At 39.0% G+C, this 27,682-nt stretch overlaps 1 non-coding gene across 1 annotated transcript; it reads right to left on the reverse strand.

Moving 5' to 3' along the window:
* Window positions 1-14,468: 14,468 nt before the first annotated feature.
* On the reverse strand, window positions 14,469-14,570 carry LOC138082506 (U6 spliceosomal RNA). Its single transcript, XR_011145133.1, has one exon. It is a non-coding gene; the product is annotated as a U6 spliceosomal RNA (small nuclear RNA).
* Window positions 14,571-27,682: the final 13,112 nt, after the last annotated feature.

Raw genomic sequence — 27,682 nt, forward strand, 5'->3', positions numbered from 1 at the left:
TGACCAATCAGACGTCCCCCTACCTAGAAATTCCTTTTTTTTTTTCATGAACACTCCCTATATAAGCAATGTAATCCAAAACCCGGGGCTCCTCCCTATAGCCGCTGCATCGGTAATGGTGGGGAGCCCTAGCTCGAGCTTGGTAATAAAAACTCTCTTGCTTTTGCATCGGATATCAGTTCCCTGGTGGTCATTGGGAGATTTCATGACTTGGGCATAACAGCAGGAAGGGGGATCCCTTCTAAGGCTCAAAACTGGGCTCTTATCTAACACTCAGAAATGAATTGTCCAAGGAGACACATGTGCTGATAAAGCAAGAGATTTTATTGGGAAAGGGCACCCGGGTGGAGAGCAGTAGAGTAAGGGAACCCAGGAGAACTGCTCTGCCACGTGGCTCACAGTCATTTACAAATTAACCTCAAGAAGTGGACAGACACGCGGTGTCTCCTTTCGAACTTTCCTGAATTCTTCAGGATGGTGGTGGCTTATTAGTTCCATATTCCTTATCAGGATCTCCTGTCATAAAACAACTCATGCAAATGGTTACTATGGTGCCGGGCCAGGGTGGGCGGTTTCAGTCAGTGTGCTTCCCCTAACAGGACTACCTCTCCATTGAGTGACCACTATAATAAGACAGCAACTACATTCAAGGCCATTGTTATTTAAGTTCAAGATTTGACACCAAGATAGCAGTTCTTTCCTGTAAATGCATGGAAAGTTTTACATGGTATTATCTTCTTTTCCACCCTTAATCAGGGCAAAGGTTACTATAACTTGATACTAGAAACATTTACTGCCTCATATAGGATGCTATGCAAGTTACTTCTCACTGAGCTGCAGGCAAAGATAGGACTCAGTGGCAAGAGATTTGTGATGACTGTTTTCCTTACATACTCACGCATCAGTATGAGTATGAATAGTCCTTTCCATAAACTGATCTGAGAGTTGAGAACCTTTTCTTCGAGTAGTTATCAAAATATTCAAAGCACAACAAATACCAGTTCCTGAGAACCCTTTCTGGGAACTCTTTATATGTGTTCTCCATTATTTCATATTGTTTGTCAGTTCTTGATATCATACCTATGAAAAGCTCGTTCTTACCAGTAGAAGACATTTTATCTAGGTAAATGTCACAGACAAGAGAAAGATCACAGACCAGGATTTTCTTGGGAAAGTTTTAACCTAGGAGTTGAGACCAGCAACACAAGTTCTCCATGCCTCAATATGGTGAAATGTAGGAAAAGAAGCTAGACCCAGATGCTACTGGCAGGATCAGTTCGGTTCAGTTCAGTCGCTCAGTCGTGTCCAACTCTTGGCGACCATGGCAGGATAATTACCTAGAATACCACAAAAGGAGGAGCCAGGCTAGTCAACTCTAGTATATTTCTCTTCCCACTCCTACAAAGTAAATAGTATCTACCTCCCTGCAGGAAGATAAATTTGGACACTTTTTGCAGAGAAATAGCCCAGCATGCTAGAGGGCTGGTGACACTAAGAAGGATGAGGAGCATTCCCAACCCAGAAGACCATCAGCAAATCTTTCTGATTGTAACCACCAGGCATAACATCCTTCAGCAGATTTAGAGAAAACATGGTAGGATAAATATTTCAGAAAGTGGTCACTAGCATTTCCCAGAACTTTGCAAACACATGAAACCTCAAAAGGGCCAGAAAATGTCACACAAAATTAAATACACCAAGACTAGATAGTGAACTCTTAGATAGCAAGTAAAGAGGAAAATCTTGATGCTTCTAGAAAGAAAAGATACTTTGCTTATAATAGGATAATAGAAACAGACTTACAAGAAAAACTGCTTGCACTGAAACAACAGAACGAAACATAGAAGGAAAACATATTTTGAACCTGAAATTCTACACCTAGTCCAATTATCAAGAAAACAAACTCATACTTCAGAGAAAACAGTAACTGAGAATTTGATGGTCTTGTTTTCCAATTCTATATGAGTTTAAGTATGTAGATAAGTTTATGTATTTCAGATATAATATACAGCTGATCCTACATTATGACTCCTGCCAATTGCCTACTATGTATGAATGTACTCATTTATTTCTCTGCAACTAAACTGATTCTTTGGGAGCTACATTCAGCTGGCTCATATACGAATTTTCACAGATTCCCCACTTCCTTGCAAAGAATAATTCGTGTTTTAAATTTTCTTGGCTCATGTCTCTGGCCTGAATCCCTACCTCTAAAGTCCTTTCTTCTACAACCCTGCATGTCTGCCAGCCTTGAGGCACCACCTCTCTCAATCTGGCTCACTAAAATACCACTTAAATCTTGGTTAGGGCAGATTGAAACATTTATTTACACACATGATTATATGTTCTTTTAGAGGTTTAAGCTATAATGTGTCAATAATAAATCAGGGAAGTTCCCTAGCGGTCCAGTGACTGGGACTCTGCCCTCCCAATGCAAGGGGCCTGGGTTCAATCCCTGATCAGAGAACCAGATCCCACATGTGACAAGGATCCTGCATCCCACAACTAGGATCCAAAGACCCAATGCAGCCAAATACATACATACATAATTTTTTTTTAATGTGTAATGAATCAGAAGAAATAAAATAATCTTAGTTTTTTTAAATTTAAATCTAAGCCTTGCAATTTACTAATCATGTGACCCAGGGCAAGTTTTACTGAACACACTTAAACCTGTTTTTATAAAATGAGGAGAATATCTTTTTTTTAACCCCAGGGTTATGTGCAGAACAAATGACATAATATATTTAAGGAGCCAAAAACTACTAAGCTGTCAATAAATGTGAATTTTCTTTACTTTTTCCCTCTTAAGAGTAGTGCAAATTCTGCCTATAGAGAAATGTGAATTTATTTAACCTTGAAAAAGAATTTGAGAAAAAGAAATAAAAATTCATTTTTTCAAGTCCATGAACAATGAAAAGCTAAAACTGAATATACAAGATGATATTTTAATTTACTCATGTTGCCATCTGTGAATGCCTATTTAAAATCAAATTACCAAATATCTAAGTATGAAACATACATAAAACACTCCCAATATATTTATACATAGAGTTATATATTTATGTAACTGAAACATATAACCAGAAAACTTGTTCATTGATTTACAATGAGAAATATTACCAACCTGGCTAAGTGGAACATGTTTTTCAATTTTTCCTGGCCAGCACGTTCTCTTCTGGGAGCAAATCTTCTGGGAAAATCAAAGTATCAGAATATTGTCTAATGAGCATGAAGTCAGAACAGAAGGCATTAGTTATATAATTCCAATGTACCCAATATTTCTTCCCTACAAGGGACATCTACACGGCTGCGTTATCCAAAAACTGGAGATGGCCTCTCACCTTCTCCTTAGCATCATATTGTTTTTGTACTATGAGTGGTAGACTTTAGGCCTCTACTTGTCTATGCTTCTGTTTACCCATTTGTTTTGCCTTCAGTTGAGGTCCTGAAACTATCCAGTGAAGTATGGGCTTTAAATTTTGAAGCAGAAGAAACTTCCAATGAGAAGGCAGCATGCAGTTTTTCCACATTCTGATGTGGAAATTGGCCCTCACACTTGTACACAAGTAGCTTTTCATTATTCTTGAGGGGAGTCCTGAATGTGGAAAAGTAACCCCCAGGAAGGGGTCTAAGATTGGGCTTAAGTGCATATATATATGTGTGTGTGTGTGTGTGTGTGTGTATAAAAATATAAATGTGGTTTATTAGCAACGCTGCCTTCACAGAACTGAAGAGTTTCTCCTAAATTTAGATTCAGTCTATGCTCTACCTGAAAATTACTAATTTAGTCTTAGAGGCTATGTTCATAATTTTTGTTCAAGAATTTCTTCCCACAGGGACAAGTGATGAAATTATATTTCATGTGCACTTGCAACTTTGCTTTGCTTTACCTTGAAGGCAAGACTGAAAGCAAACTTTTTTGAATTTGGGGCAGTGACATCTGGACTATAATGGAGTTCTTTCACACAAAGTATTAGTTGAGAGGTGTGTGTGTCAGTTGCTCAGTTGTGTCCTCCTTTTTGCAGCCCTATGGTCTGTAACCTGCCAAGCTCCTCTCTCCGTGGTATTCTCCAGGCAAGAATACTGGAGTGGGGTGCCATTTCCTACTCCAGGGAATATTCCCAACCCAGGGATCAAACCCACATGCCTCTTACGTCTCCTGCATTGGCAGATGGATTCTTTACCTCTAGTGCCACCTGGGAAGCCCATTAGTTGAGATGGAGTTGGGCAAACACTGTGACTGTTTTGAGTATCTGGTAAAACCAGACTCCATTAGAGGAAATGATGTGGGTTTTCCCCCGAGAAGAACGGAATTCTCCCACATAGGCACTGTGTGTGCATGTGTGTGTGTGTGTGTGTGTATGTGTATGCACATGCCACTGGAAGCCTGATGGTTGCAATGCAGGGACCTGGAAGTGTACCTGGGCTTTGGGTTGCAAGAGTAGCTACTTATGATGGCAGCTATTAAGAGTGATTCTAAACTAATGGACCATAGTCCCATTGAAGTCCACAAAAGTGTTTGATTTGGCCATGGTAGTGTTGGGCTCCAAATCACTGCAGATGGTGACTGCAGCCATGAAATTAAAAGACATTTGCTCTTTGGAAGAAAAGTTATGACCAACCTAGATAGCATATTAAAAAGCAGGGACATTACTTTGCTGACAAAGGTCTGTCTAGTCAAAGCTATGGTTTTTCCAGTGGTCATGTATGGATGTGAGAGTTGGACCATAGAGAAAGCTGAGCAAAAAATGAAAGAAAGAAAGCTGAGCACAGAAGAATTGATGCTTTTGAACTGTGATGTTGGAGAAGATTCTTGAGAGTCCCTTGGACTGCAAAGAGATCCAACCAGTCCATCCTAAAGGAAATCAGTCCTGGGTGTTCTCTGGAACGACTGATGCTGAAGCTGAAACTCCAGTATTTTGGTCACCCTATGCGAAGAGCTGACTCATTGGAAAAGACCCTGATGCTGGGAAAGATTGAAGGCAGAAGGAGAAGGGGACGACAGAGGATGAGATGGTTGGATGGCATCACCGACTTGATGGACGTGTGTTTGAGCAAGCTCCGGGAGTTGGTGAAGGACAGGGAAGCCTGGCATGCTGCAGTCCATGGGGTCGCAAAGAGTCAGACATGACTGAGTGACTGAACTGAGTGTCATATTAAAATAAAAGTTTAAAAATTGAGTGCCCAGCATTGAAAAATAAAGTTTCACTTAAAAATATGAGTTTCAGACTCTTCTCACAAAATCAGACGTGGCAAAACTAAATCTATTTCCATGGGCCAGCAACCAGTTAGCTCTAAAAACAGCAAATTCTCTTTTTAAATGGAGTATGTGTGAGCCAGTTACCACCACTTACACTGATATTATTCCTGCTATTTTCTGATTCTGCAGCCAAATGTCACGGCCACTTTTCTTACACCAACAGACTTCACATATTTTTATTACCAGCCAGACCTTGGTTGACATTGAGCTGGCAACTGCTATGTCACCCAACTCAAATGACCACCAGTATCTGGCTGGTAATTCCATGGACAGAGGAGCCTGGTGGCTATAGTTCATGGGGTCACAAAAGGTCAGAAACGCGACTGAGCACACACACATGCACATACTATGTAATCCTTGCAAATGTCCTAGCAGGGTCCCAACTGTCTTATGGAGAATTATAAGAATGGTGTTCCTTTCTAGGAGCTGGCAGTCAGAGGCAGAGGTAACAAACTTCCCTTGGCCAGCAGGATGAGAAACCGCAGCAGAGCTCCTTGCCACAGGCAAGGCAGGACCCAGGAAACTCTCCAAACGGTGTGGCAGATAAGTGAGTTCTAACATCTGACAAGTGGATAGACAGTCATTTCCTTAATTATCTGGACACAAACATAAAAGATAACCTCAGTTTGTAGTGACAGGCTGATAAACCTGCAGACATATGTAGACAAGTGGTAAGGGGATCTTCTCACAGTCACTTCTTCACATTCACCTTCAACCACTTTCTCACTTGTTTTTCACTCAGTCTTACCTTCCTGAGAAGGTGTGTTGCCAGGCTTTAGCTTTAAATAGAACAGAAATCAAGCGGTTTTCCTTGGGAACCAGCAAATAAGGGGGAGGGGGAAAATGACCCTTCTAAAGACTACAGGGTATAACTGATTCAGATGTGGGTCACACCTTCTCACAGAAAACACATCTTAAAACTTATACTTTCCTCAGTTGTCATGAATGTTTCATCTGTATGAGTATTTCGCACTTGTGTATAATAGAATCATATGGAAGAGAATACTGTGCGTTGTGTTTGCTTTGGGGAAGATCTGCTGCCCTACAGTTCAAAACTGAGGATATTGACAGGAGGTGAACTATCTGGATTGGATGGAGTGTGGAGTAGAGTCAGTATCTTCTGTTTGGAAGGAACTACATAAACTCCAGAGGTGAAGTTCTGACTGAGCATCATTTTCCAAGAAGATGTGATATTTTAGCTCTGCTGGAAATTCACTAAAGCGTCACTGTGAACTCAAGCTGTCTGATGTCATGCAGGCTACAAAATGTCAGAAAAGAATAAGCAAAAGATAGTAAGGCTTCTGTGTGTTGGGTTATTTTTAACAAATCCATTCTATTTATGTGAATAGTTTTTAATTCAATTTGTAATTATGAAAAGTGCCTGTACAAAATGTCCACTGATTATAAATTTTGTGTAAATAATATAGACTATTGTAAATGAAAGTGAAGCAAATGCAGAGAAACAAGCCCTTTTATAAATGTAAACAAAACCAGGCAACAGTCAGATAACAGGAAATGTCCATGTGCAACTTTAAAGAATAATGCAAATTACTCCCCACTGTAGTTTATCAATTTACACTCTCATCAGGAGTATGTGAGAGTGCTTGTGTCCATCCATGGTTATTTCTGCCATTATGTCTCAAGTACCAAGCACAGGCAAAGCACATAGTTGGATGATAAGTGATGTTTGATGAATGAATGAATGAGGACCACGATTTGTTTACTTTTGGGACAGTCCAGAACACAGGTCCAGCACCAGCTTCAACTAAAGGCAAGTAGGGACAGAGTTAGCATTACACAAGGGTCTGCTCAGAAAAGCAAGGTAGAACATACTATCTGGGAAAAAGAGTGGCAAGGAAACAATCAAATCCCAGGTGAGAAAAATGTAACAGAAGATGATTAAGGCATGACAGGTAGGCAGTCTGTCAATAGGCAACATGCAGAGAGATCCAGGCAGCAGTCTACCTCAGCAAATTCTTACTAGTGGGAATCTTAACTCTGAAAGCAAGACCCTAGTCTCTAGAAGGCAGTATCAGAAAAACCACTGGCTTTTAGGGGAGAAAGATAGTAGCAGATATAAAGAATTGTAATGATAGGATATTGAGTAGAAACTAGAGAAATCCCAGAGCTAGAAATCAAAGTGGATCAATCAGACCATCTATGCCTTTATGCTCAGCCGTAGACCCACAGTGTTGACAGGTGTCAGTATATTTCTGGCTGTAGTTCATGATCCATTGTGTCAATCCAAAAATAGACTTCTTTTCTATTCATAATTCATTTTACCCTGAGCACCTTCTCACTGATGGCTATCATTTATATCTCATTCCTTTCTCCATCTAGTCTCTCCTGCTCTGCAACTCAGTCATTTTCTCCTGGCTGTTGGAGAAGACTCTTGAGAGTGCCTTGGACTGCAAGGAAATCAAACCAGTCTATTCTAAAGGAGATCAGCCCTGGGTGTTCTTTGGATGGAATGATGCTAAAGCTGAAACTCCAGTACTTTGGCCACCTCATGTGAAGAGTTGACTCATTGGAAAAGACTCTGATGGTGGGAGGGATTGGGGGCAGGAGGAGAAGGGGAAGACAGAGGATGAGATGGCTGGATGGCATCACCAACTCGATGGACGTGAGTCTGAGTGAACTCCGGGAGTTGGTGATGGACAGGGAGGCCTGGCGTGCTGTGATTCACGGGGTTGCAAAGAGTCAGACATGACTGAGCGACTGAACTGAACTGACCATTCTTTAAACTGACGTTTCCCAATTTTGGCTTAGGCTTCCCAGGTGGCTCAAGTGATGAAGAATCCGCCTGACAATGCACAGGACACAGAAGACATGTATTTGATCCTTGGGTCAGGGAAGTTCCCTGGAGAAGGAAATGGCAACCCACACAAGTATTCTTTCCTGGAGAATTCCATGGACAGAAAGGTCTGGTGGGCCATAATGGTCCATAGGGTCTCAAAGAATCAGACACACCTGAGTACCCACTCAATTACATTCAATTTTAGCTTAGTCCACTGATGTGATTATTCCAAGTTAATCTGCTAGTATTGACTGTCCCCCTCACACACTTTATTGTTTTTTGGTTATTTCTATATCATTTCCTTCTATTACTCTCTTCAGGAAAGATTATTTTCCAATACAATGGAGGGGAAAGGGAAAACTCAAAAATGATCAGATATTGGGAATACAATAATTACTACATGAGGAAATTCTAAATTTATTTAACGTTCTGAGAGAAAAAATACCTACAGTAGTGGCTCAACTCTTATTAACTCCAAAAGTGCTAGGACTATGTATTCCAAATATATCAGGAAATCAATGCACAATCATGGCATATTATGATGGTCAGTCAGTCAGTTTAATTCAGTTACTCAGTTGGGTCTGACTCTTTGTGACCCCATGGACTACAACATGCCAGGCTTCCCTGTCTATCACCAACTCCCAGAGCTTCCTCAAACACATGTCCATCAAGTCAGTGATGCCACCCAACCATCTCATCTTCTGTTGTCCCCTTCTCCTTCTGCCTTCAATCTTGCCCAGTATCAGGGCCTTTTTCCAATGAGACAATTCTTCACATCAGGTGGCCAAAGTATTGGAGCCTCAGCTTCAATATCAGTCCTTCCAATGAATATTCAGGACTGGTTTCCTTTAGGATCGACTGGTTGGATCTCCTTGCAGTTCAAGGGACTCTCAAGAGTCTTCTCCAACACCACACTTCAAAAGCATCAAATCTTCCATGTTCAGCTTTCTTTATGGTCCAACTCCAACATTCATACATGACTATTGCAAAAACCATAGCTTTAACTAGACAGACCTTTGTTGGCAAAGTAAGGTCTCTGCTTTTCAATATGCTATCTAGGTTAGTCATAGCTTTTCTTCCAAGGAGTAAGCGTCTTTTAATTTCATGGCTGCCATCACCATCTACATTTTTGGAGCCCAAGAAAATAAGGTCTGCCTCTGTTTCCGTTGTTTCCCCATCTATTTGCCATGAAGTGATGGGACAAGATGCCATGATCTTCGTTTATTGAATGTTGAACTTTAAGCCAGCTTTTTCACTCTACTCTTTCACTTTCATCAAGAGGCTCTTTAGTTCTTCACTTTCTGCCATAAGGGTGGTGTTATGTGCATATCTGAAGTTACTGATATTTCTCCCGGCAATTTTGATTCCAGCTTGTGTTTCATCTAGCCTCACATTTTGCATGATATATTTATTCTGCATAGAAGTTAAATAAGCAGGGTGACAATATACAGCCTTGATGTACTCCTTTCCCAATTTGGAACCAGTCCCTTGTTCTATGTCCAGAGGCAGGTCACATGGTTTAGTATTCCCATCTCTTTAAGAATTTTCCACCGTTTGTTGTGATCCACACAGTCAGTGGCTTTAGTGCAGTCTGTAAAGCAGAAGTGGGTGTTTTTCTTAAACTCTCTTGTTTTTCCTATGATCCAAAGGATGCTGCCAATTTGATCTCTGGTTCCTCTGCCTTTTCTAAAACCACCTTGAAGATCTGGAAGTTCTTGGTTCACATACTGTTGAAACTTCACTTAGAGAATTTTGAGCATTACTTTGCTAGTGTGTAAGATGAGTGCAATTGTGTGGTAGTTTGAACATTCTTTGGTATTGCCTTTCTTTAGGATTGGAATGAAAACTGACCTTTTCCAGTCCTGTGGCCACTGCTGAGTTTTCTAAATTTGCTGGCATATTGAGTGCAGCACTTTCACATCATCATCTTTTAGGATTTGAAATAGCTCAATGGGAATTCCACACCTCCACTAGCTTTGTCCGTAGTGATGCTTCCTAAGGCCTACTTGACTTTGCATTCCAGGATGTCTGGCTCTAGGTGAGTGATCACACCATCGTGGTTATCTGGGTCCTGAAGATCTTTTTTGTATGGTTCTTCTGTGTATTCTTGCCACCTCTTCTTAAGGTGGTGAACAATGCAAATGATAACATTCCACCATTATGCTGCTGAAATAATGCAAATGATAACATTGTCTCCAGTCTTCCATCTTTGTTCTATGCTTCCTATAATAAGAATATTAACATAACATTGTTTTTTTGTGATCCCCTAGTGTCCCTATATACTGAAGAGATAGGGTTAAATTTTATTTGTTAATTGGATCACAATTTTTAATTCAATGGATAAAAAATTCAAAGGATGTACAATGAATAACTATATTTAATAGACACATAAATATCACTTAATGAAGGAAGAAATTTTCCTTATCTCCGAAAGCACTGCTGATTTATCTGAGAGTCTTGAACTTTTCAGTTACATTCAGATACAGACTTCATTGGCTTACTGTGAGACTGGACATTCTGAGTTCTTTCATGAGTTTCCCTAAACCAATAGTGTCTTGAAATATTGACAAATGAAATATTTTCTACCTTCACTCTTTCCTGGCACTCATAGGGTGTATCTGAAATAGTGGACAAGCATTTGTGCCAACAATACAATGTAACTTATCTCAAACATTAATCACATAGAATACAGAATTAAATTAAGAATTTCTGATCATCCCTATTCTACAAAATCCAAGCTCATGTCTAATACCATGCAGCAGGAACCGCTTAGGATTCAAGCCTCAGTTTTACCTTTGTCTGTAGAATCTGAGCTGACCATGTGGTCAATAAATATATCTTTAACAGGCTAAGTTATATTTTTCTTTGTCAGGAGTAGAGTATTTTCTAACTATATAGCCTTGCCTTTGGATATGTTAGAAATTACTTGAAAGAAGGAAAAGAAGAAGTATAAGGAGAAGGAAGAAGTGAGAAGAAGAGAGAATGAGGAGGAGGAAACATCAATCCAATGATATTTTAAAAAGATTCCTTTCTGTTTTCATTTTCTGTACAATCTGTTTTTTAAACTAATTGATGTATATTCTCGTTTTTTTTTTTAAATCTCCTCAAGTTTTCCAATTACCATGTATAATTTTAGAGAGTATGCAAAAAAAAAAAAAAAAGTAGAAAAACTGAATAAACAAGACAACTTTGAGGTTACCACTTACAACCAGAGCCCAGTTGGGCCCTTAAACACTTGGCGTACAGGCCTGGAACAGCCATCCTCTTTGGCAAACAGTATGCTGATCTTGGAAGCTGTTTCTGCCTGAGGCACAGGCACTATGAGGTAATAACAATTGGTAAAATTAAATGAGAACGATGAGCCAAGAAATAGGTGAGCCAGAAAACCATCCCAGGATAGTTTTAATCTGCTAAAAAAGAAGTAATATGACTGGCAATCATTAATAGTCAATGGCAAGGTATCCTTTGCTCTCAAATCCATCACAGTGAGGAACCAGGCAAATAGTTAATAAGTCTTGTCCAAAGAAAAGAAATAAGCAATTCAAATCTTCCTCAATTGAAAAATCTCTCATTTGTCCTCCACTAATTATTCATTAATTTACATCCTTACCCTGATTTTAAAATATCACTTTTATTGCCACTGGAAAAGGACATGCATTAATAAATTATGCTTTGCCCTCCTGTGTCTGAAAAGCAGAAGAGCACTGTTTTTGGAGTAGGAAATGGCAACACACTCCAGTATTCTTGCCTGGAAAATTCCATGGACAGTGAAGCCTCGAGGGTTAGAGTCTACGGGCTCGCAAAGAGTTGGATACGATTGAGCACACACACACAGAGCAGTGTTTTTAATGGAATAGTTGCCAAATGGCCCTTACACATCCTCTTGTGTATACACAAGCTCTCATTATGTGTGACAAATGCAGAATGATATGTAGAAACTAACTCTGGCAAAAATCCTAGTGTGGCATATGCCCTTACAGGAAACTTGCCTAGCACAGCACATATGCAACTAGAGACCTTGCCTTAAGAAAAGTACTGCGGGTACATATGTTTTGCTATTTCTCATGAAAAGTAATTCGAAAATATTCATTTACATCAAACAACAGAGGCTTGTATCCAGAGAGGTGTGTGTGTGTGTGTTAAGTCATTTTAGTTGTGTCCAGCTCTTTGTGACCCTATGGACTGTAGCCTGCCAGGCTCCTCTGTCCATGAGATTCTCCAGGCAAGAATACTGGAGTGGATTGCCATGCCCTTCTCCAGGGGATCTTCCCTATCCAGGGATCGAACCCATGTCTCTTATGTCTTCTGCATTGGCAGATGGGTTCTTTACCACTAGCACCATCAGAGAGGTATGTCAAAGTAAACTATGCATTAGAAATTTTGCCAAAAGAATAAATTGCTTTTCTTAGATCAGGCTATGATCTAAATGTTTCCCTCACACATTAAAGAAGGATAAATATTACAAGGTGAAAGGGAATATTTACTTTCTATAATGCCTGCATACTTCCTAGAAGAGAAAGCTGAGACTTTGGGGGATCTTTCTATAAACTTTTTTAATACTGGTTATATAAACACATATGCTTCAACTAAATTATGGCCAATATTCAAGCTCAGAATGAAATAACCAGGAAGATTTGTAGCAAACATGTTCTCAAAATTGGAGAAGGCAGTGGCACCCCACTCCAGTATTCTTGCCTGGAAAATCCCATGGATGGAGGAGCCTGGTAGGCTGCAGTCCATGGGGTCGCTAGGAGTCAGACACGACTGAGTGACTTCACTTTCACTTTTCACTTTCATGCATTGGAGAAGAAAATGGCAACCCACTCCAGTGTTCTTGCCTGGAGAATCCAAGGGACAGGGGAGCCTGGTGGGCTGCCGTCTCTGGGGTCATACAGAGTCAGACACTTAGCAGCAGCAGCAGCAGCAGTGTCAGAATTAATTAAGCTTTCCCTTGACTAGACCTCTCAATTCCATATGTATTTATTGTTTTACTACTGAAAAATGATATACCCAAGACGTTATGTGAAAAGGTAACATAGATAATGCAAATATAAAAAATAAACAGATGTCTTTTCACATAAACTAGCATTTGAAAGTTGAAGTTTCAATAAATATTACTCACCAGAGTGGCAGACTTTTCTATATTAACATCTCTCATAGGGGAGCGGTAACGGGGATGAGTGAAAAGCCTTAGATTTAACCATTTAAGTACTACAAACAAGGCATGATTCTCCATAAGCAATACTTCATTTTCAATGGAGACAATGAAACCTGCTTAATCCAGACTATCACTGGAGAGGCTTTTTTTTTTTTTTTTTAAGATGTTATTTAAGAATCTGTAACAATCAGAAACAGAAAAATAGAATTGACTGATTCCTCTAGAAAAGTTGATATCTTGCCAAGGTTGCTTTTCTTAAAAGGAAATATATTTTCCCTACTTCTCTAAATAACATTTTAGGAAAAAGTGTTAGCAAAAAAGTCCCCTAAACCTTGGCCTTCACAGCCATCCTTAAGTTTTCCATTTCTAGTGTTAAGTTCTTCATTCTAAAAGCAACACATATTGTTGGTTGAATAATACAAGGCTGAGAGGAAATCCTTCCTCATATTTTTAAAACTCCTCGATTCTAGAATTATTGCCTCTCCAACGACTCCTTTCTTTTTGATAAGATGTGAAAGCCAAAAGCTTTCTGCTCAGAGGCCTCTGTTAATATCCTCATAATTCCAGGGAGAGGTTCCTTCTTATTCAAATCTCAGATGGTGAGGATGAAGACAGGATACATGATGATCCAACTCTGCTGCTGCTGCTGCTAAGTCGCTTCAGTCGTGTCCGACTCTGTGCGATCCCACAGACGGCAGCCCACCAGGCTCCCCCGTCCCTGGGATTCTCCAGGCAAGAACACTGGAGTGGGTTGCCATTTCCTTCTCCAATGCATGAAAGTGAAAAGTGAAAACGAAGTCGCTCAGTCGTGTCCGACTCTTAGCGACCCCATGGACTGCAGCCCACCAGGCTCCTCCATCCATGGGATTTTCCAGGCAAGAGTACTGGAGTGGGGTGCCATTGCCTTCTCCATGATCCAACTCTACTGCAACTCGAAAGTAGAGAGAGAGTCAGGCCAAGAAGGAAGACAGCATCCTGCCTTCGGGTGCATCTTGCAATGAAACAGGGGTGTGGAACACACAGAAGAGTGCCTCACCCACAGAAACAAAGCTGACAAGTGTTCTCTCTGCAGCCCAGGAGCCTCTGCAGCCAGTATCTGCCATGATACCTATGTTTATAGCTATAGTACCATGTCAGAAGGGATTATTTCACTGTCATAGTTCATGTAAGGCCAGTCTTGTTATGAAAATATATAAGCTTGCACTTTTTTTCCACCTTGATTGAAGTGTAATATTTATCTTGCATAACTGAAAAATAAGGAACACTTGACAAATTTATCTGTCATCCTTGGCAGAGATCATGCTTATCTTCTCTGTGTAGTTCCAATTTCAGTATATTTGCTGTGGAAACAAGCATGAAGCTTGCTTGGATTTTTATTTATGATGCTTGTATTTTTAAAATTATTACTTTGCTATTACTTAGATCTGAAAATCATCAAAAACCAAATTAATAGAAAAACAAACACAAATGAGAATCTAACAATGACTATCTTTACATGATGTCTAGATTAATTTTTTAACTGATTTTGATTATAAGTATAATCTGAAATTTTGGTAGTGAACAGACTTCCCTGGTGAGTCCTGTGGCTAAATTTAGAGCTCCCAGTGCAGGGAGCCCAAGTTTGATCCCTGGTCAGGAAACTAGATTCTGCAAGCTGAAACTAAAATGGGACATAGCCAAATAAATAAATTTCTGTAAAAAGCATTTATTTACTATTTATAGATTAAGAACAAACACACATCTTCCTTTTTATCCAAAAAAATGAGTCTCTCATAGCGTGATTTTTTTTTCTATTTTAATGTAGTTTTTCAAATGTTTACAATAAACACATGTCATAAGAAAAAAGTAATAATTATTTTATCTCTAAAGAGACCTCAGTGACAAAATTGTTTATTTAGTTTGAATGCTGGGAGCATATAAAGGTGTAATTTAAACACCAGCACAATAAAAAGGCTTAAGTACTCTGTTAAAAGTGATGAATCAACAAAACCAGAAGTATTATATCACCGGTATAGATGGATATTCTGGGCCTAACTGAGTAAGCTTTGGTTTCAGTTCAGTTCAGTTCAGTCGCTCAGTCATGTCCGACTCTTTGCGACCCCATGAATCGCAGCACACCAGGCCTCCCTGTCCATCACCAACTCCCGGATTTCACTCAGACTCACGTCCATCGAGTCAGTGATGCCATCCAGCCATCTCCTCCTCTGTCTTCCCCTTCTCCTCCTGCCTGCAATGCCACCCAGCATCAGAGTCTTTTCCAATGAGTCAGCTCATCACATGAGGTGGCCAAAGTACTGGAGTTTCAGCTTTAGCATCATTCCTTCCAAAGAAATCCCAGGGCTGATCTCCTTCAGAATTCGTCTCTTCTACTAAAGAGAGCTGCTAAACCAAGTCCTGTCGTTCATCTGACCAGAAAGATAGATAGCTAGAAAGGATCTGAAATGGAGGTAGCAAGCCCAATTTATTCACAGTGTCAGTATTGCTCTGTGAACTGTCCGATCACTTATATAATGCTAATTTGAGTTAGAAATTAAAGCAAAGGGTCCAGAAATAAGAAAATTTGCTAGCCCTACACACCAGAATGCACAAATCACTTCATCTCCTGGACCAAATAGTTTATTCATTAGTGATATCAATATTTCTATTGCTTTTCTCAGTTCTAATATGTGTATAGTCTTTCTCATAGTCTAATATGTGTATTGTTTCATTATAAATTAATTTATATATGTGCAGGAATATCCTGTCCTCTAATTTTACTCTGGGAAATATTTGACCAAACTAAAACCGATTAAGGAAAGAATTGTTGATGACTAGTTATCATATAAAGACTTGATAAAGCAGCTGTGTGTGTGTTGGTTGCTCAGTTATGTCCAACTCTTTGCGACCCCATCGACTTTAGCCCACCAGGCTCCTCTGTCCATGGCATTATCCAGGAAAGAACACTGGAGTGGGTTGCTGTTCCCTTCTCCAGGGCATCTTCCCAACCCAGAGATCAAACCAAGGTCTCTTGTAGTGCAAGCAAATTCTTTACTATCTGAGCCACCAGGGAAGCTGTAATAAAGCAGCTAACAAAATGTAATTTCATCTGTGTTTCTTAAAAGGGAAAATTTAATGCCACTCAAAATACTGCATGATGTTCTTTATCAGGGGAAATCCCAAAGTAGGCAGCATAAAGCTAAGGCAATCCCCTTACAAAGCCCTTAATTTTTGTTCTGAAGTGCCAAGTCAGTACTATTATGTTGAAGAAATCTTCAAACTTTGGTGCCTTCCTGACAACATGCAAACATTTTATGAGAATGCCTTTGTGGTCCAACGGTTAGGAAAACATGCACCCATTTTAACAGTGTGCACTTTAATAACTGTGGTCACCAGCATGATTTCTCTAGGAGTTTGCCTACTAATCTTACCACTCACTTAAGCAGTTGTGAAACTGGTGATGTATGTAGTTATTTTTTATTTTTTATTTTTATTTTTTTTTTTTAAATTTTTTTTTTTTATTAAATTTTAAAATCTTTAATTCTTACATGTGTACCCAAACATGAAACCCCCTCCCACCTCCCTCCCCATAACATCTCTGTGGGTGATCCCCATGCACCAGCCCCAATCATGCTGTATCCTGCGTCAGACATAGACTGGCGATTCAATTCTTACATTTCTCCAAAGAAGACATACGGATGGCTAACAAACACATGAAAAGATGCTCAACATCACTCATTATCAGAGAAATGCAAATCAAAACCACAATGAGGTACCACTTCACACCAGTCAGAATGGCTGCGATCCAAAAATCTGCAAGCAACAAATGCTGGAGAGGGTGTGGAGAAAAGGGAACCCTCCTACACTGTTGGTGGGAATGCAAACTAGTACAGCCACTATGGAGAACAGTGTGGAGATTCCTTAAAAAATTGCAAATAGAACTACCTTATGACCCAGCAATCCCACTGCTGGGTATACACACCGAGAAAACCAGAATTGAAAGAGACACATGTACCCCAATGTTCATCGCAGCACTGTTTATAATAGCCAGGACATGGAAACAACCTAGATGTCCATCAGCAGATGAATGGATAAGGAAGCTTTGGTACATATACACGATGGAGTATTACTCAGCCGTTAAAAAGAATTCATTTGAATCAGTTCTGATGAGATGGATGAAACTGGAGCCGATTATACAGAGTGAAGTAAGCCAGAAAGAAAAACACCAATACAGTATACTAACACATATATATGGAATTTAGAAAGATGGCAATGACGACCCTGTATGCAAGACAGGAAAAAAGACACAGCTGTGTATAACGGACTTTTGGACTCAGAGAGAGAGGGAGAGGGCGGGATGATTTGGGAGAATGGCATTCTATCATGTAGTTATTTTTTAAAAGCCCAAAAGAGTAATTATAATATAAGGGTTGGTGGGTGCATATAATTTGATATTTTAGCTGAGATCCCTATCTAGAAACTCCCTGACAATGAAATGTTGTCAGAAAGACAAATGGTTGTTACATTTACAGGAGAAACCACAATACCTGGAGAAGACAGGCTGTAGTCACCCCAAAAAGAAGCAGGTGGCACTTTCATTGCAAAGCCCTGGGACAAAACTGATGCTTCTCCGTAGCTTTCCTTCCATTGCTTGTAGCCTTCTGAATGCTGGGCAGACTCACTCACAAAAAATGTCTGAAATTTGGAAAACCCCTGGGAGTAAAATTAAGAAATTAACAGTTTCTCATTTTCAAAAAGCAAAACCTCTTTTTTTTATAGACAACAGGCAGTCATTTTTCAGTGCATTAATGAATCCTTTCATTCTTTTTAATTTATTTTTTGAAGGATAATTGCTTTACAGAATTTTGTTGTTTTCTGTCAAACCTCAACATGAATCAGCCATAGGTATACACATATCCCCTCCCTTCTGAAGCTCTTTCCCATCTCCTTTCCCATCCCACCCCTCTAGATTGATACAGAGCCCCTGTCTGAGTTTCCTGAGCCATATAGCAAATTCCTGTTAGCTATCTATTTTACAAATGGTAATGTAAGTTTCCATGTTACTCTTTCCATACATCTCACCCTCTCCTCCCCTCCCCTCACGTCCATAAGTCTGTTCTCTATGTCTGTTTCTCCATTGCTACCCTGTAAATAAATTTTCAGTACCATTTTTCTAGATTCCATATATATGTGTTAGAATATGATCTTTATCTTTCTCTTTCTGACTCACTTTACTCTGTATAATAGGTTCTAGGTTCATCAACTTCATCAGAACTGACTCAAATGCATTCCTTTTTATTGCTGAGTAATATTCCATTGTGTATATATACCACAACTTCTTTATCCATTCATCTATTGATGGACATCTTGCTTGCTTCCATGTTCTAGATATTGTAAATAGTGTTGCAATGAAAAATTGTATATATGTGTCTTTTTCAGTTTTTGTTTCCTCAGGGTATATGCTAAGTAGTGGGATTGCTGATTCATATGGTGGTTTTATTCCTAGTGTTTTAAGGACTCTCCATACTATCCTCCATAGTGGCTGTTTCAATTTACATTCCCACCAACAATGCAAGAGTACTCCCTTTTCTCCGCTCCCTCTCCAGCATTTATTGTTTGCAGACTTTTCAATGATGGCCATTCTGATAAGTGTAAGGTGATATTGTAGTTTTGATTTGCATTTCTGTAATAATGAGTGATGTTGAGCATCTTTTCATGTGTTAGCCATTTGTATGTCTTTGGAGAAATGTCTGTTTAAGTCTTTTATCCAGTTTTTGATTGGATTTCTTGTTTTTCTGGCATTGGGTTGTATGAGCTGCTTGCATATTTTGGACATTAATCCTTTGTCAGTTGCTTCATTTGCTATTACTTTCTCCCATTCTGAGGGTTGTCTTTTCACCTTGCTTATAGTTTTATTTGCTATGTAAAATCTTTTTAAGTTTAATCATGTCCCACTTGTTCACTTTTGTTTTTATTTCCATTACTCTAGGAGGTGGGTCATAGAGGATCTTGCTTTGATTTATGACATCGAGTGTTCTTTGTATGTTTTCCTCTAAGAGTTTTATAGTTTCTGTTCTTACATTTAGGTCTTTAATCCATTTTGAGTTTATCTTTGTGTGTGGTGTTAGGAATTGTTCTAATTTCATTCTTTTACATGTAGCTGTCCAGTTTTCCCAGGACCATTTATTGAAGAGGCTGTCTTTGCCGCATTGTATATTATTGCCTCCTTTGTCAAAAATAAGGTACCCATAGGTGCATGGGTTTATTTCCAAGCTTTTTATCTTATTCCATTGGTCTATATTTCTGTTTTGTGCTAGTACCATACTGTCTTGATGACCGTAGCTTTGTAGTATAATCTGAAGTTGGGAAGGTTGATTCCTCCAGCTCCATTCTTCTTTCTCAGGACTGCTTTGGCTATTCGGGGTCTTTTGAGTTTCCATATGAATTGTGAAATTATTTGTTCTAGTCCTGTGAAAAATGCCGTTAGTAATTTGATAGGGATCACATTGAATCTGTAGATTGCATTTGATACTATGGTCATTTTCACAATATTGATTCTTCCTACCCAGGAACATGGGTTGTCTCTCTGTTTATGTAGTCTTTGATTTCTTTCATTAGTGTCTTATCATTTTCTGTGTACAGTTCTTTTGTCTCCTTAGGTAAGTTTACAATGGTGAATGGGATTGATTCCTTAATTTCTCTTTCTGATTTTTCATTGTTAGTATATAGAAATGCAAGTGATTTCTGTGTATTGATTGTGTATCCTGCAACTTTGCTAAATTCACTGATTAGTTCTAGTTATTTTCTGATACTGTCTTTAGGGTTTTCTATATACAGTATCATGTCATCTGCAAACAGTGAAAGCTTTATTTCTTCTTTTCTGATCTCAATGCCTTTTATTTATTTCTCTCCCCTGATTGCTGTAGCTAGGACTTCCAGAACTATGTTGAATAATACTGGTGAAAGTGACCACCCTTGTCTTGTTCCTGATATTAAGGGGGATGCTTTCAGTTCTTCACCATTGAGATTAATGTTTGCTGTAGGTTTATCATATATGGCCTTTACTATGTTGAGGTAGGTTCCTTCTATGCCCATTTTTTGAAGAGTTTTAATCATAAATGAGTACTGAATTTTGTCAAAGTCTTTTTCTGCATCTATTGAGATAATCATATGGTTTTTACCTTTCAATTTGTTAATATAGTTTATCACATTGATGGATTTGCATATACTGAAGAATCCTTGCATTTCTGGAATAAACCCAACTTGATCATGGTATATGACCTTTTTGATGTGTTGCTGACTTCTGTTTGCTAAAATCCTGTTGAGGATTTTTGCATCTATGCTCATATTGGCCTGTAGCTTTCTTTTTTGTGTGTATTGTCTTTGTCTGGTTTTGGTATCAGGATGCTGGTGGCCTCATAGAATCAGTTTGGAAGCGTTCCTTCCTCTGCAATTTTTTGGAAGTTTTAAAAGATAGGCATTAGCACTTCTCTAAACGTTTGATAAAATACTCCTGTGAAGCCATCTGGTCCTGAGATTTTTTTTTTTTTTTTTTTTTGGTTAGGGATAGATTTTTTTATCACAGCTTCAATTTCAGGGCTTGTAATTGGGTTGTTCATACATAATTTCTATTTCTTCCTGGTTCAGTCCTGGAAGATTGAACTTTTCTGAGAATCTGTCCATTTCTTCCAGGTTATTCATTTTATTACCATATAGTTTTTCTTAATAGCTTCTTATAATCCTTTGTATTTATGCATTGTCTGTTGTAAACTCTCCCTTTTTATTTCTAATTTTGTTGATTTGAGTCTTCTTTTTTTCTTGATGAGTCTGGTTAAAGGCTTGTCAATTTTCTTTATCTTTACAAAGAACCAGCTTTTAGTTTTATTAATCTTTACTATTGTTTCTTTCATTCCTTTTTCAATTATTTCTGCTCAGATCTTTATTATTTCTTTCCTTCTACTAATTTTGGGGTTTTTTTGTTCTTCTTTGTCCAGTTGCTTTAGGTATAAAGTTAGGTTGTCTATCTGATGTGTTTATTGTTTCTTGAGGTACTATTGTATTGCTATAAACTTCCCTCTTAGAACTGCTTTTGCTGCATCCCATAGGCTTTGATTTGTTGTGTTTTCTCTGTCATTTGTTTCTATAAATTTTTTGGTTTCTCTTTTGATTTCTTCTGTAACCTGTTGGTTATTTAGAAATGTGTTGTTTAATTTCCACGTGTTTGTGTTTCTTACAGTTTTTTTCTTGTAATTTTTATCTAGTCTCAGAGCATTGTGGTGGGAGAAGATGCTTAATATGATTTCAATTTTCTTAAATGTACTGAGATTTGATTTGTGACGCAAGGTGCAGTCTACTGCTGCTAAGTTGCTTCAGTCGTGTCCAACTCTGTGCAACCCCAGAGATGGCAGCCCACCAGGCTCCCCCATCCCTGGGATTCTCCAGGCAAGAACACTGGAATGGGTTGGCATTGCCTTCTCCAAATGTGGTCTAACCTGGAGAATATTCCATGTGCACGTGAGGGGAAGGTGTATTCTTCTGCATTTAGATGAAATGTCCTGAAGATATCAATGAGATCCATCTCATCTAATGTATCATTTAAGACTTGTGTTTCCTTATTAATTTTCTCCTTTGATGATCTGTCCATTGGTGTGAGCAGGGTGTTAAAAACTCCTACTATTATTGTGTTACTGTCAATTTATCCTTTTATGTTTGTTAGTGTTTGTCTTATGTATTGAGTTGCTTCTATGTTGGGTGTGAACTAAAATGGACTGGAATGGGTGAATTTAACTTAGATGACCATTATATCTACTACTGCAGCAGGAATCCCTTAGAAAAAATGGAGTAGCCATCTGGGTCAACAAAAGAGTCTGAAATGCAGTACTTGGATGCAGTCTCAAAAATGACAGAATGATCTCTGTTTGTTTCCAAGGCAAACCATTCAATATCACAGTTATCCAAGTCTATGCCCCAACCAGTAATGCAGAAGTAGCTGAAGTTGAACGGTTCTATGAAGACCTACAAGACCTTTTAGAACTAACACCCAAAAAAGATGTCATTTTCATTATATAGGACTGGAATGCAAAAGTAGGAAGTCAAGAAACACCTGGAGTAACAGACAAATTTGGCCTTAGAATACAGAATGAAGCAGGGCAAGTAGAGTTTTGCCAAGAAAATGCACTGGTAATAACAAACACTCTCTTCCAACAACACAAGAGAAGACTCTACACATGGACATCACCAGATGGTCAACACCGATATCAGATTGATTGTATTCTTTGCAGCCAAAGATGGAGAAGCTCTATACAGTCAACAAAAACAAGACCAGGAGCTGACTGTGGCTCAGATCATGAACTCCTTATTACCGAATTCAGACTCAAATTGAAGAAAGTAAGGAAAACCGCTAGACCATTCAGGCGTGACCTAAATCAAATCCCTTATGATTATACAGTGGAAGTGAGAAATAGATTTAAGGGCCTAGATCTGATAGATAGAGTGCCTGATGAACTATGGACTGAGGTTCGTGACACTGTACAGGAGACAGGGATCAAGACCATCCCCATGGAAAAGAAATGCAAAAAAGCAAAATGGCTGTCTGAGGAGGCCTTACAAATAGCTGTGAAAAGAAGAGAAACAAAAAGCAAAGGAGAAAAGGAAAGATATAAGCATCTGAATGCAGAGTTCCAAAGAATAGCAAGGAGAGATAAAAAAGCCTTCCTCAGCAATCAATGCAAAGAAATAGAGGAAAATAACAGAATAGGAAAGACTAGAGATCTCTTCAAAAAATATAGAGATACCAAGGGAACATTTCATGCAAAGATGGGCTTGATAAAGGACAGAAATTGTATGGACCTAACAGAAGCAGAAGATATGAAAAAGAGGTGGCAAGAATACTCAGAACTGTACGAAAAAGGGCTTCATGGTCCAGATAATCATGATAGTGTGATCACTCACCTAGAGCCAGACATCCTGGAATGTGAAGTCAAATGGGCCTAAGAAAGCATCACTGTGAAGAAAGCTAGTGGAGGTGATGGAATTCCAGTTGAGCTATTTCAAATCCTGAAAGATGATGCTGTGAAAGTGCTGCACTCAATATGCCAGCAAATTTGGAGAACTCAGCAGTGGCCACAGGACTGGAAAAGGTCAGTTTTCATTTCAATCCCTAAGAAAGGCAGTGCCAAAGAATACTCAAACTACCACACAATTTCACTCATCTCACATGCTAGTAAAGTAATGCTCAAAATTCTCCAAGACAGGCTTCAGCAATACGTGAACCATGAACTTTCAGATGTTCAAGTGGTTTTAGAAAAGGCATAGGAATCAGAGATCAAATTGCCAACATCCACTGGATCATGGAAAAAGCAAGAGAGTTCCAGAAAAACATCTATATCTGCTTTATTGACTATGCCAAAGCCTTTGACTGTGTGGATCACAATAAACTGTGGAAAATTCTGAAAGAGATGGGAATACCAGACCACCTGACTGGCCTCTTGAGAAACCTATATGCAGGTCAGGAAGCAACAGTTAGAACAGGACATGGAACAACAGACTGGTTCCAAATAGGAAAAGGAGTACGTCAAGGCTGTATGTGGTCACCCTGCTTATTTAACTTCTATGCAGAGTACATTATGAGAAATGCTGGGCTGGAAGAAGCACAAGCTGGAATCAAGATTTCCAGGAGAAATAGCAATAACCTCAGATATTCAGATGACAGCACCCTTATGGCAGAAAGTGAAGAGGAACTAAAGAGCCTCTTGATGAAAGTGAAAGAGGAGAGCGAAAAAGTTGGCTTAAAGCTCAACATTCAGAAAACTAAGGTCATGGCATCTTGTCCCATCACTTCATGGGAAATAGGTGAGGAAACAATGAAAACAGTGTCAGACTTTATTATTTGGGGCTCCAAAATCACTGCAGTTGGTGATTGCAGCCATGAAGTTAACAGATGCTTACTCCTTGGAAGGAAAGTTATGACCAACCTAGACAGCATATTAAAAACAGAGACATTGCTTTGTCAATAAAGGTCTGTCTAGTCAAGGCTATTGTTTTTCCTGTGGTCATGTATGGATGTGAGAGTTGGACCGTGAAGAAAGCTGAGTGCCGAAGAATTAATGCTTTTGAACTGTGGTGTTGGAGAAGACTCTTGAGAGTCCCTTGGACTGCAAGGAGATCCAACCAGTCCATTCTAAAGGAGATCAGTCCTAGGATTCCTTTGGAAGGAATGATGTTAAAGCTGCAACTCCAGTACTTTGGCCACCTTATGCGAAGAGTTGACTCATTGGAAACGACTCTGATGCTGGGAAGATTGGGGGCAGGAGAAGAAGGGGAAGACAGAGGATGAGATGGCTGGATGGCATCACCGACTTGATGGACATGAGTCTGAGTGAACTCCGGGAGACGGTGCTGGACAGGGAGGCCTGGCGGGCTGCGATTCATGGGGTCTCAAAGAGTCGGACACGACTGAGCGACTGAACTGAACTGAACTGAACTGAACTGAACTGAACTGAACTGATTTGGGTGCATAGGTGTTTACAATTGTTATGTCTTCCTCTTGAATCGATCCCTTGGTCATTATGTAGTGTCCTTCCTTATCTTTTGTAATCTTTATTTTAAAGTCTGTTGTTTCTGATATGAGGATTGCTACTCCAGATTTCTTTTGCTTCCCATTTGCATGGAACATATTTTTCCATCCTCTCACTCTCAGTCTATATGTGTCTTTAGGTCTGAAGTGGGTTTCTTTTTGACAGTATATATATGGGTCTTGTTTTTGTATCCATTCATCCAGTCTGTGTCTTTTGGTTGGAGCATTTAATCCATTTACATTTAAGTGGATATACTATTGATATACATGTTCCTATTGCCATTTTCTTAATTATTTGGGGTTGATTTTGCAAATCTTTTTTCTCCTCTTGTATTTCTTGATTATGTAAGTTCCTTTAACATTTGTTGTAAAGCTGGTTTGTTGGTACTGAATTCTGTTAACTTGCTAGTCTGAAAATCTTTTTATTTTTCCATCAATTTTGAATGAGATCATCACTGGGTACTGTAATCTTGATTCTAGATTTTTCCTTTTCAGTACTTTAAATATATCCTGCCATTCCCTTCTGACCTGCAGAGTTTCTGCTGAAAGATCAGCTGTTAAGTATATGGGGTTTCCCTTGTATGTTACTTGTTGCTTCTCCTTTGCTTTTTTAATATTTTCCTTGTGTTTCAGTTCAGTTCAGTTCAGTCGCTCAGTCGTGTCCGACTCTTTGAGACCCCATGAATCGCAGCACGCCAGGCCTCCCTGTCCAGCACCAACTCCTGGAATTCACTCAGACTCACGTCCATCAAGTCAGTGATGCCATCCAGCCATCTCATCCTCTGTCATCCCCTTCTCCTCCTGCCCCTAATCCCTCCCAGCATCAGAGTCTTTTCCAATGAGTCAACTCTTCGCATGAGGTGGCCAAAGTACTGGAGTTGCAGCTTTAACATCATTCCTTCCAAAGAAATCCTTCAGAATGGACTGGTTGGATCTCCTTGCAGTCCAAGGGACTCTCAAGAGTCTTCTCTAACACCACAGTTCAAAAGCATCAATTCTTCGGCGCTCAGCCTTCTTCACAGTCCAACTCTCACATCCATACATGACCACAGGAAAAACCATAGCCTTGACTAGATGGACCTTAGTCGGTAAAGTAATGTCTCTGCTTTTGAATATGCTATAGTCTTTGCTAATTTGATTAGTATGTGTCTTGGTGTGTTTCTCCTTGGGTTTCTCCTGTATGGGACACTTCATTCTCTTGGACTTAATTGACTATTTCCTTTTCCATGTTGGGGAAATTTTCAACTATAATCTCCAAAAATTTTCTCATACCCTTTCTTTTTCTCTTCTGGGACCCCTCTATTCTGAATGTTGGTGTGTTTGATATTGTCCCCAAGGTCTCTGAAACTATCCTCAGTTCTCTTCATTCTTTTTACTTATTCTGCTCTCCAGAAGTTATTTCTACCATTTTATCTTCCAGCTCACTGATTTGTTATTCTGCTTCAGATATTCTACTATTGATTCCTCCTAGAGTATTTTTAATTTCAGTAATTTTGTTGTTTGTCTCTGTATGTTTATTCTTTAATTCTTCTAGGTTTGTTAATTGATTCTTTCATGTTTTCCATTTTGTTCCCAAGGTTTTTGAACATCTTTACTATCATTATTCTGAATTCTTTTTCAGGTAGTTTGCTTATTTCCTCTTCATTTATTTGGATTTCTGTGTTTCTAGTTTGTTCTTTCACTTGTGTAGTAGTTTTTTGCCTTTTCATTATTATTATTTTTTTTAAATTATTGTGTTTGCAGTCTCCTTTTCCCAGGCTTCAGGGAAAGTTGAATTCTTTCTTCCTTTTGGTTTCTGCCCTCCTAAGGTTGGTCCAGTGGTTTGTGTAAGCTTTGCATAGGGTGAGATTTGTGCTGAGTTTTTGTTTGTTTGTTTGTTTTCCCTCTGATGGGCAAGGTTGAGTGAAGTGTTAATCCTGTCTGATGATGACTGGGTTTGAATTTTTGTTTTGTTTGTTGTTTAGATGAGACATCCTGCACAGGGTGCTACTGGTGGTTGGATGATGCTCGGTCTTGTATTCAAGTGGTTTTGTTTGTGTGAATTCTCACTATTTGATACTCCCTAGGGTTAGTTCTCTGGTATTCTAGGGTCTTGGAATCAATGCTCCCACTCCAAAGGCTCTTGATCTCTGGTCAGGACTGAAGATTCCACAGGTGGTTTGTTATGGTATTAAGTGAGATTAAAAGAAATATCCAAAAATGAGAAACCAAAGATAAATCCCAGACAAATGGAAGCTACAAAAGCAGGTAAATAATAATTAAAATAATGAAATATAAACATACACATATACACTCATGTGCAAAGTCGAAACAGTCCAACAAAAATAAAGTACACTAAATTTACCCAGAGAACAAAAGAAGTCAAAAATTATATTTACCAGTTAAGAACAAAACTAACTAAAGCACAAACTGGAAAACAAAACTAAAGCAAGGTGCCAAGTGGGGAATAGAGCAATGAAAACAAAACTAACAAATATGTTGAGAGGAAAGAAAAGAAAGAAAGAATAGATATGCAACATTAAATAGAAGTAGATGAAGAAGATTTATATACATTAAAGATTAACTGCAAAGGGAAAAGAACAGTAGGAAAGACAAACAAAGGAATAAATGTAGAGAAAATAATAATAATAATAGGTTTAAAATTAAAATTAAAAAAAGAGAAAAGAGAGAGAGAGGAAAAAAAGGAAAACTTTTCTGAGCTGCAAAAGCCCAACTTAGAGGCAGAGGTTTATAACAACAATAAAAGATGTGACTGAGGAGAAAAAAAGCTCAAAAGCTTAATCGGACTTCACTGCTACTGCTAAGTCACTTCAGTCGTGTCCGACTCTGTGTGACCCCATAGATGGCAGCCCACCAGGCTCCCCGCCGTCCCTGGGATTCTCATACTGCCAATAAAGTCAACAACTACAACGG

The sequence above is a fragment of the Capricornis sumatraensis genome, chromosome 7 (genome assembly GCF_032405125.1).
Source record: "Capricornis sumatraensis isolate serow.1 chromosome 7, serow.2, whole genome shotgun sequence".
Taxonomy (NCBI): domain Eukaryota; kingdom Metazoa; phylum Chordata; class Mammalia; order Artiodactyla; family Bovidae; genus Capricornis; species Capricornis sumatraensis.